Source organism: Sminthopsis crassicaudata, chromosome 3 (assembly GCF_048593235.1).
Source record: "Sminthopsis crassicaudata isolate SCR6 chromosome 3, ASM4859323v1, whole genome shotgun sequence".
NCBI lineage: Eukaryota > Metazoa > Chordata > Mammalia > Dasyuromorphia > Dasyuridae > Sminthopsis > Sminthopsis crassicaudata.
This window is the reverse complement of record NC_133619.1, coordinates 506,384,365-506,393,635: the sequence shown is the minus strand read 5'-3', so window position 1 is coordinate 506,393,635 and position 9,271 is coordinate 506,384,365. Positions and strand designations below refer to the sequence as shown.

The 9,271-nt window shown below is 36.8% G+C and overlaps 1 pseudogene; it reads left to right on the top strand.

Moving 5' to 3' along the window:
- The first annotated feature begins 1,004 nt into the window (after nt 1-1,004).
- LOC141562266 (methionine aminopeptidase 2 pseudogene) lies at nt 1,005-2,775 on the top strand (annotated as a pseudogene).
- Nucleotides 2,776-9,271: the final 6,496 nt, after the last annotated feature.

Sequence of the window (9,271 nt, the reverse complement as noted above, 5' to 3'; positions counted from 1 at the left end):
GGGGAAATATTATATGATACAAAATAACAACCAGACACCTTATCAAAATATTGACATCCAAGATATGACCCAAGATGTTTCAGGTGACAAAAACACCTCTTGCCATGGCAATGGAGGTTTTCTTTGTCTTTCTAAAAGTGTATATGAGGGCATCCTTATAGAGACTCCCCCAGGCAGTTAAACAGTTAAACAAACCAAGCTAGAAATCATGTGCCTGCTGACCACTTTTGACTGGAACTGGCCACCAACAACTTGATCACTATGAATATGCCTGTAATTTAATAATTGGTAGAGATTGATGAAATGTAAAAAAAAACAAAAAAAAAAAAAACCAGACATAGACCTTTGAAGAAACAGCCCTTGCTGGATTTCTAAGAATGGTAGGATTTAGATAGGTAAGGCATCATAATAGTGGAAGGAGGTTAATATAGAAATGTCTGACAGAGGAAAACTGGTTAGGTCTATGCATCTCCAATTATCTTTCACTTCACTTAAGGCAGTAAATAGATCTCTGCCATTTTCAGCATCAGACAGACTTCCAGCTCTGACTTTCTGCAGAAAATGATCCCCTAGAAATTCCCCTGAAGCCATTTCTGGAGGAGAGACTCCTCTCAGCAACTCTGGCCACCTGATGGTATTTAATCTCCTACAAGATGTGTGTTCTCTGCAAATACTGGGGTCAGTTCTGTGTGGACCTAAATGATTAATAGCTATTCCAACTGACACACTGAAACATAAGGATGTTTGTGCTGGGATACTAATGTATATTGTTCCCTTTCCTTCTTTCTTAACCCATGTATGAATTGTTCTGTGGAAAGCCCAGGGAGCTCCATAGTAAAAACATTTAGCCAAAGAATGTCAGTAGAGAGATCCTAGCTGTCCAGGAGTCCTCCAATTGTCCTTGCACGTCCCTCATTTAATAAGGCCAAGAAGAGCACCTCACCTATGCAGAGGAAGTAGGCTTCTCTAGGTTCTCTTATTGTTCTCTATTTAGCATGGTGGGCATGGAGGAGGAACAGGCTGTGACCTCTGAGAGGCACCTGGACAGTGATCTGGAGCAGAATTACAGGGGCTATGGTACTGCCTCTGTGGCCAAGGAAGAAATGCAGCAAGAAGAAGAGCAAGGCTGGGGCTCCAGAACAGGAAATGGAGGGAGAATCTGGAACTTTAGTGAATGTTGTAGCCAAACAGAAAAAAACCAGGCCCTGTAGTACAAATAAAAAGAGCATAAGGGTGAAGGCATTTGGTGATAGGGTACTGAAGCTTTGGAAAGAGACAGGGCCATGTATCTATAGATTTAAGAGTCATAGAGATAATTTTTAAATTCTGGATTGCTGCTGAACTCACCAAATATAAATAGGGAAGAAGAGATCCTTGATAAATAACCCACATGACAAAGAAAAAAGTGAGCTTGATATGGATGAAGATCCAGAAAAAGGGACGAGGAAAGAGCCTTCAGATAGATTAGACAAGAACTGTTGGCATACAGTCTTTCCTTCCCTCTCCCTCTCCCTCCCTCCTTCCATCTCCTCCACCTCTCCTTCTTTTTCTCACACACATGCACATTGGTTGGTTAAAGAGAATGTGTCTAGGAGGAAGATGAAACAGCCAGAAAGAAAATGAAAAAGAAGAAAGGATTGAAAATGCAGACAGACTAGCTTTCAGTTCCTATATATAACCTGTATATATATACAGATGTATGTATATATACACACACACATATACACACACACATATATGTATATGTATATATCAGTAGTATATTTCCAAAGGACCAAGAATATAAATACCCCTTAGAACAAGATGGGCCAATGACAACTTGGAGAATCACAAGGCAAGAAAAGAAACACTAGACCAGGTTAGTGAAGAGATCTGGAATGATTTTGGGGAAATTATGGAGGCGTATAATCAAGTGACAAAGCATATGATGAGATGGATCCAACTCAGTATGACAATGATAAAAAACTGGAAGATTGTTCCCATAAGCTAATTAAAGAGAATGGCCTAACTTCTAGCCTTGTCTTCCCTACAGATTCCATCCTCTGTAACTATATGCCCCACTACACTTCCAATGCTGGAAATCCCATAGTCTTACAATATGATGCCATCTGCAAGATAGATTTTCGGAACACACATTAGTGGCAGGATTATCAATTGTGCTTTTACTATTACTTTCAACCTTAAATATGATATGTTGCTAAAAGCTGTAAAAGATGCTACTAACACTGCAATAAAGTGTGCTGGAATTAATGTCCATCTTTGTGTTTTGGTGAGGCCATCCAAGAAGTTATAGAATCTTAGAAGGTTGAAATTGATGGAAAAATATATCAAGTGAAACCAATTCAAAATCTTAATGGACATTCAAATGGGTCACATAGAATACATGCTAGAAAAAATGGTGCCCATTGCGAACAGAGAAGCAAAGAGAGTAGAAGGTGAAGTACATTCCATAGAAACCTCTGGCAGTACAGGGAAAGATATGGTACATGATGATATGGTGCATTATATGAAAAATTTTGATTTTAGACATGTACCAATAAGACTTCAAGAGCAAATCACATGTTAAATGTTATCACTAAAAACGTTGGCCCTCTAATCTGCTGCTGCAGGTGGCTAAATCATCCAGGAGAAAGTAAATACCTAGTAGGGCTCAAGAATCCGTGTGACTGGGGAATTGTGGATCCCAATCCCTCTCGCCATGTGACATCAAAGGCTCCTTCCTATACAGCATATTCGCCATGTAAAGAAGATGTCAGGAGAGGAGATAACTATTAAATATAACCTGAGGCCACCTGTACAGCTTTATCTACGCTTTGTTAGAATTATTATATCATTATTATTATTATATAATTATAATTATATAATTATTATATCAGAATTAATTTGCAACATATTGTCTGTTTTCAACAGTGAACCTCTGTAATACTTTTCCATGTGTGAAAAGGAAGGAATTCAGTCAAAGGCAAGAATTCTAAGATAACTAACCCAGGAAAAAGTTTTCAGGGCTTTAGAGAGATTTCATAAATGTTAAACTATTCAGAATTTTCTGTTCAGAAAACATGCTATGAAGTTCAATTTTTAATTTGAAATGAGTTTATAATATGTTTATAATAAAAGATGCTTTTCAGATATTTATATTACCATATGGCTTGAATGTTTTTAATAACTACTTAATTCTACTATACCTAAACCCACTGGCATATTGCTTTTTAAACTTCCTGTATTTTATCTTGTAAAAAATGAAGACAAATTTTCAGATCTAAAAGATTAATTTTCAGGGCAGCTAGATGGTGCAGTGGATAGAGCACCAGCTCTGAAGTTAGGAGGGCCTGAGTTCAAATGTGGCCTGAAACACTTAACTAGTTGTGTGACCCTGGGCAAGTTACTTAACCCCAATTGCTATACCAAAAAAAAAAAAAAAAAAGAAAGAAAGAAAAGAAAAGAAAAGAAGTCCTAAAGGAATTCTCATAGATTCCACTGAAAAAAACTTTAAAAAATATTCATTTTGATGTTTGTGATTTTAATTCTGGGTAAGAGATGGCTGTATTTAATATAAGAGAGAATTTTTTTTTTTTTTTTTTGCTATAATCTTTTTATATATGTGGTAGATTTTCTCCTGCTTATGCAATGGATTAGACCACTCAGCAGTGCACCAAACAGTTGGGTCCTATTTTCATCCTAATAGATAACTAACTTTAGCAGACATTGGTCTTTGAGAATTCTCCATTTTCCTAGTAGGACCTCATTAATCCTCATTTTCTCCAATCACTGGAAAGATACATTAATATGTACATGACCTCTCAAGCATCCTGCCAACTCTCACTAAAATGGAACCTTTTTCCTGATAATAGGGAAAAAAATCCAATAAATCTCTTCAGCTTTCCTAGCAGAAAATGTACCTGGAAAAGAAGCCCCTTGAGGTAAAAGAATCATAAAAGAAAACAGGAAGTTTCTAAGTTAAATTATTGTTCCAAAAAGGACAATTAAAATTGTTGTCACTTGGCTATTTGACAGAATGAGTCAATTTGATGAGGTAAGGTTTTTAAGCATCTCAAATCAAACTAATATCAGGGACTTATGGGAATGAGTTTGCAGTGCCATTATATTAAATGTATTGCCAAAGTATATAACTTCCCCCCAAAAAAAATTCAGTGAAAAGGTTTATATTTATTTGGGTTTGATCTGAATTTGTTCTGTTTCTAAAGGAAAATTCTAATTTTTCCTATTTGTAAATATTCAGTTGGGACTGTCCTGAAGCAACTTTAAAACTGTAGTGATTTTTTTTGGCTTGATATTTTGTACCAGGGTAAAATTTTAACAACAGGTATACTTTCTTTAAATATGCTCCCATACTGTTACCATTGATTCATGATGAGATTGCTGGTGAGACATTGGTTTAGTTTCTGTTATTTTGTTCACCATCATCATGCTGTTCTCTCATACAAAGAAATGTATGACTTCCTCAGTGGGTGAGGCTTGTCTTCTCTGGAGCTTAAACAAGTGTAGACTCTCTAAAGAATGTTGTTGCTACCTCAATAGCATATCTTCCCCCCTTACCCCTGAGTGGTGAATAGAAAGCTAGTCCTTCCTTTTGGGTTACAAAGTATCTTTGAAAAAAAGGAAAAAAGATTGGGAGACTTTGAGGGTAACAAAGAGCATTCTCTGTAATGGAAACAGTAACTCACCACCACTTATAAAGTCTGTTGAATTGCAAATATAGCACAGCAATTTTGTATTGATATGAGCTCACTTTTTAATGCTGGAGTTTGATGTGATCCTAGTAATACAGAATTCCTGGACCAATTATGTGCCCAAGCTCTCCTCCAAGGTGACTGAGTAATACAACAGCATTGTATTAAATCTTAGACTGGCTGAACTTTGGGAGGATGTGATCTAGTTAAGTAAGGAGGCTATGGATTTAATAAGTGTTTAACTATCTACTTAATCTCCATCCATGTATCTCTTGGAATCATAATGTCAAGTTAAAATAATGGTGATGTACTTTAGTTTTATGTTTAAATAATGAATAGGTGCAGTCTCAATCAAACTGAGACTTGTTGAAGACCTTCTTAGCTTAAAAAGATCAAGGTCTCCCATTTCATCCAGGACCATCTCCAGTCATCTTGATCTATATCTTGCCACTGGACTCAGATGGCTCTGGCAGGTAACCTCTTAAAGACAATGTCTGAGTGTGAAACCCAGAAAGCTTGTAAAGGGTTAAAGGGGACTGTACCATTAAGGGGTGGGTTGGTTCTCCAAAAGCCCTACGCTATGAATCATAACACACCTGAAGGAATTGCAAATCAGCCTTTACTGATGCAGATGTTCCTTGTGGATTGGGAATGAAATAAATTGGAGGGAAGAAGGAAGAGGGAAGAGGAGAGGAGTCTGAGAAAGCAACTTCCTCTCAGAGTCCTTCTATCATTATCATGCTCTCACATGAAAGGATCTATTCTACAGGTTAGAACTGGATTCCCACCAGCCTAACTAGCAGGTTGCTCCTATAACATTGACCTTGCACAGCCCTCCCTTACTTAAATCCAATTCACTTGCATGTCATAGTGTTACCTCCCTGAAGTCATGGTTTCTTAGAAGGACAAACAACAACAACAAACAATAGTGTCTTTAATAAATTAATTTACAATTAAAAAGAAAAAAAAATACCTTGTGGATGACTCATAAAAGAATTGTTTATACTCCTCATCTGAGAATTCAAATCTCTGTATTCTGGAGTCACATTATATTTTCTAGTTTGATTTCATTACTTTCTTTTCCATATATTCGACACTTTGAATAACAGTCTATTCAATGGCATTTTATGCCTTTACTCAAATAGTTCCTGAAACCTGGAATATAATTTCTTACCATCTGTCAACAGCACAGTGTCTGGTACATAGGTCCAACCCTGTGCTACCTAACTGCCTAACTTTTACATGCTCTAAGTTGTCTTTCTCTGGATACTTCTCTAGTTTATCAGTGTTCTTAATCTACAATGCCTGGAACATAGCACAATACTGCAGATATAACTGATGAAGCCAGAATATAGTGTTACAGTCACTTCTCTATGTCTAGAAGTTATGCTTCTCTTATTACACCCTAACAACATTTCCCTACCTTCTAATATCAAACTCCTGACTCATATTGAAGTCCATTAAACCCCACAGATCTTTTCAGAAGAGCCACTTTCCAACATCCTCAGTCTTAAACTTAATGTATTTGATACTTTTAAGTGTAAACAAATGGAAGACTTTATATTTTCCTTCATTGAATTTTAATAAATACATATTTATTAAATGCCTACTTGATGTCAGGTTCTATGCGAAGCACTAGGGATATAAAAGTAGACAAGAACAACTCAAGGAACTTACAAACTAATGATTATGATTATATTTTAAAATTCTTAGAGTCCAATGCTCTAGAATGTCAAATTCATTTTGGATCCTTGTTCTGTCATCTGCAAATGCAATTCTTTATCCAAGTCACAGATAAGCACAGATCCTTGGGGTACTCCACTGAAGATCTGATGCCATGCTGCCACTGAAAATCATCAAGTGTTATTCAGAGTCCAGCTATTCACCAGTTCTGAACCGATTTGATCTTTATCATTGAGTCTACATCTTCCTTTCTTTTTCATAGGAAAAGTGTAATTTTTTAAAAATCAAAACCTTTGCTAAATTCTAGGTAAACTTAAACCACAGCATTCCCTTCATCTGCTAATTTAGTAATTTTATCAGAAAAGGAAATGAGGTTAATCTGCCATGACCTCTTATCTCTTCATTTTATACAAGTGGAGCATAGGAGACTTTGTCAAATGATTTGCTGAAATCTAATCAATGTTATAATTAGATTTCTAGTATATTCTATTCTACTGTACTTTAATTTAATCAATTAATCCTTCTCTCACTCCCTTCCTCCCTCCCTCTCTCTTCTTCCATTTCCATCTTTTTCTCCCTTCCCCCTCTCTCCACCTTCCTCCCCCTTTTTCTCTCCCTCTCTTGTCCTACTCTATCTGTCCCTCCTATTCCTTCCCTTCCTTTCCTCTTCCCTCCCTTTTCCCTGTTCCTCTTCCTCTGACTTTCTGCCTCTCTGTCTTCCCCTTCTACCCTCTTTTCCCCTCCTTCCCTTTTTTCTTTTCCTCCTTCCCTCTCTCCCCCAAACAAGTAAGTTAACTTGGTGCATTGAAAGGATCATATTCTTTGGTGTCAGGCAACCTGTATTCAGAACCAGTCCCAGCTACTTGCTGGCCTTGATACAATTTTAAGCAAATACCTTTACCCCCTATCTGCTCCTTTTTAAAATGAGAGAAGGAAGGAAACAAGCACTTATAGGGTATCAACTATGTGCTAAGCACTTTACAAATCATCTCATTTGATACAACAATTCTTTGAGATAAATGCTATCATGATTTATAGTTAAGGAAACTGAGGCAAATGGAGGTTGTGACCTACCCAGTGTCACAGAGTGATGATGTAGCAGGTCATATTTGAACTCAGATCTTGCTGATTCCAGGCCCTGCATTCTACCCACTCTCTAAACTAGCTGCTTATAACATTTGAAGTACCTGGGATTTTTGCAAGGACAATTCCCTATAATCCTTAAAAGAGAGAGAGAGAGAGAGAGAGAGAGAGAGAGAGAGAGAGAGAGAGAGAGAGAGAGAGAGAGAGAGAGAGAGAGAGAGAATTTCAATCTATTATTATTCCTAATCCAGAAATTGCTGAATGTTCAGACTATTCAGGGTATCAGTTCTTTAATATCCTGAGTAGGACATAGGGATTTTGCTAGTGGCCATCCTGCAGTTCCTTGAACTCAACCCCTTTAATGTCTCAGTTTTCTTCTGTATAAAAAGAGGTTGTAATATCAGCACTGTCTCCCTTTGTAAAATTACTAATGCATATTGATTATTGATTGTTATGATGAAGGTACTTTGTAATAGGGTAATAATCTATCGATATTATCAAGGGATCTGAACACTGGTCTTAGAAATTCTAATTGACAACTCCTGGAAGACATATTTTCTATTTGTCTTTTTCATTTTCTTATATGTTTTGCCTTGGTCTAGGGCTTAACAACATTGTTAACTGGTTAAGTGCATTTTTAATGGGCCATGCCCATATTTTCATACCCATGTTAGTCAATATGCATTAAATGCCCAGAAGAGCTCAAGAACATAGCTAAGTGCCTGAATCTCCTAGACAGATATCTTTTCTACCAATGGAGATTGGGATCTTCTATGACATGTTGAAATCTTACAGGAACTTCAAGAGTTAAATTACTTATCCAAGACTCAGAATGTATGACAGTATGCCTTGAATCTGGTCTTATTGGCTCTAAAATAAGCTTGTAATTGATTAAGATATGCTATGTCTCTGTTTATCAAGAGTGTCACTTCAGTATTCAAATGAAGAAACTGAAATCCAGTGCATTAGGACACTCATCCAAAGTCACAAACTACTAAGTACCAGAGTAAGGGATCAAACACAGGTGTTATCACAAGTGAAGTGCTATAATGAATTCATGTCAGGGCTAAGATGCCAAACTTTATTACTGAACTTACAGGTAGGCTATTATGTACCATGTCACATTTCTTTATCTGTTTCCTTTCATTTATACCATTTACAAAAAACAAAACAAAACAAAAAAACCTAAAAAACTTTTAGTTTCTCAATATAGGGTCATATATGAGTTTTCTATCATAATTCGTGTGATAGGAAGATGGGCAAAAACTTGTTGGGCAGAGATTTAGCTGCCAGCAGCAAGCCCATAGAGTGACCTTGTCTTAGACCTTTCTCTATAATGAAGAGGATAACTTTGGTCTTCCTTGTAAGCTTCAATTTTGTAGTAAACAGCAAAAATATCAGGTCACTGGGATTTGGTTAATCATTTAAACACTCCATTTAATATTGTATCAGCAAGATAGAGGGAAGGGTCTGGCATCAAGGGTTGGCCCTAATGAATCCTAGAATCTCTATGTTGGAAGAGATGGATGTCTGAAGCTAGCTGAATAATGACATTCTTATTGTAAGATTAGAGGTCATGGCCTCTGAGTTTTTACAGTTGACAGATTCTGGAATTTTCGAAGACCAACTTGGAATTTCATTTCCAGAAGATCCTTTAACTGATTGTGGTGTTAAGCAAAGCACTTACTTTTCTTTGCCTAGATCTCACTTTCCACTTGTAAGAGAAGGTTGAAGTAGAATGATCTCTATATGCTTACTTTGGCTTTATAAATCTAGAATTTCATCCTCCTACCCTGAAATGGTGTGGGTGAGTC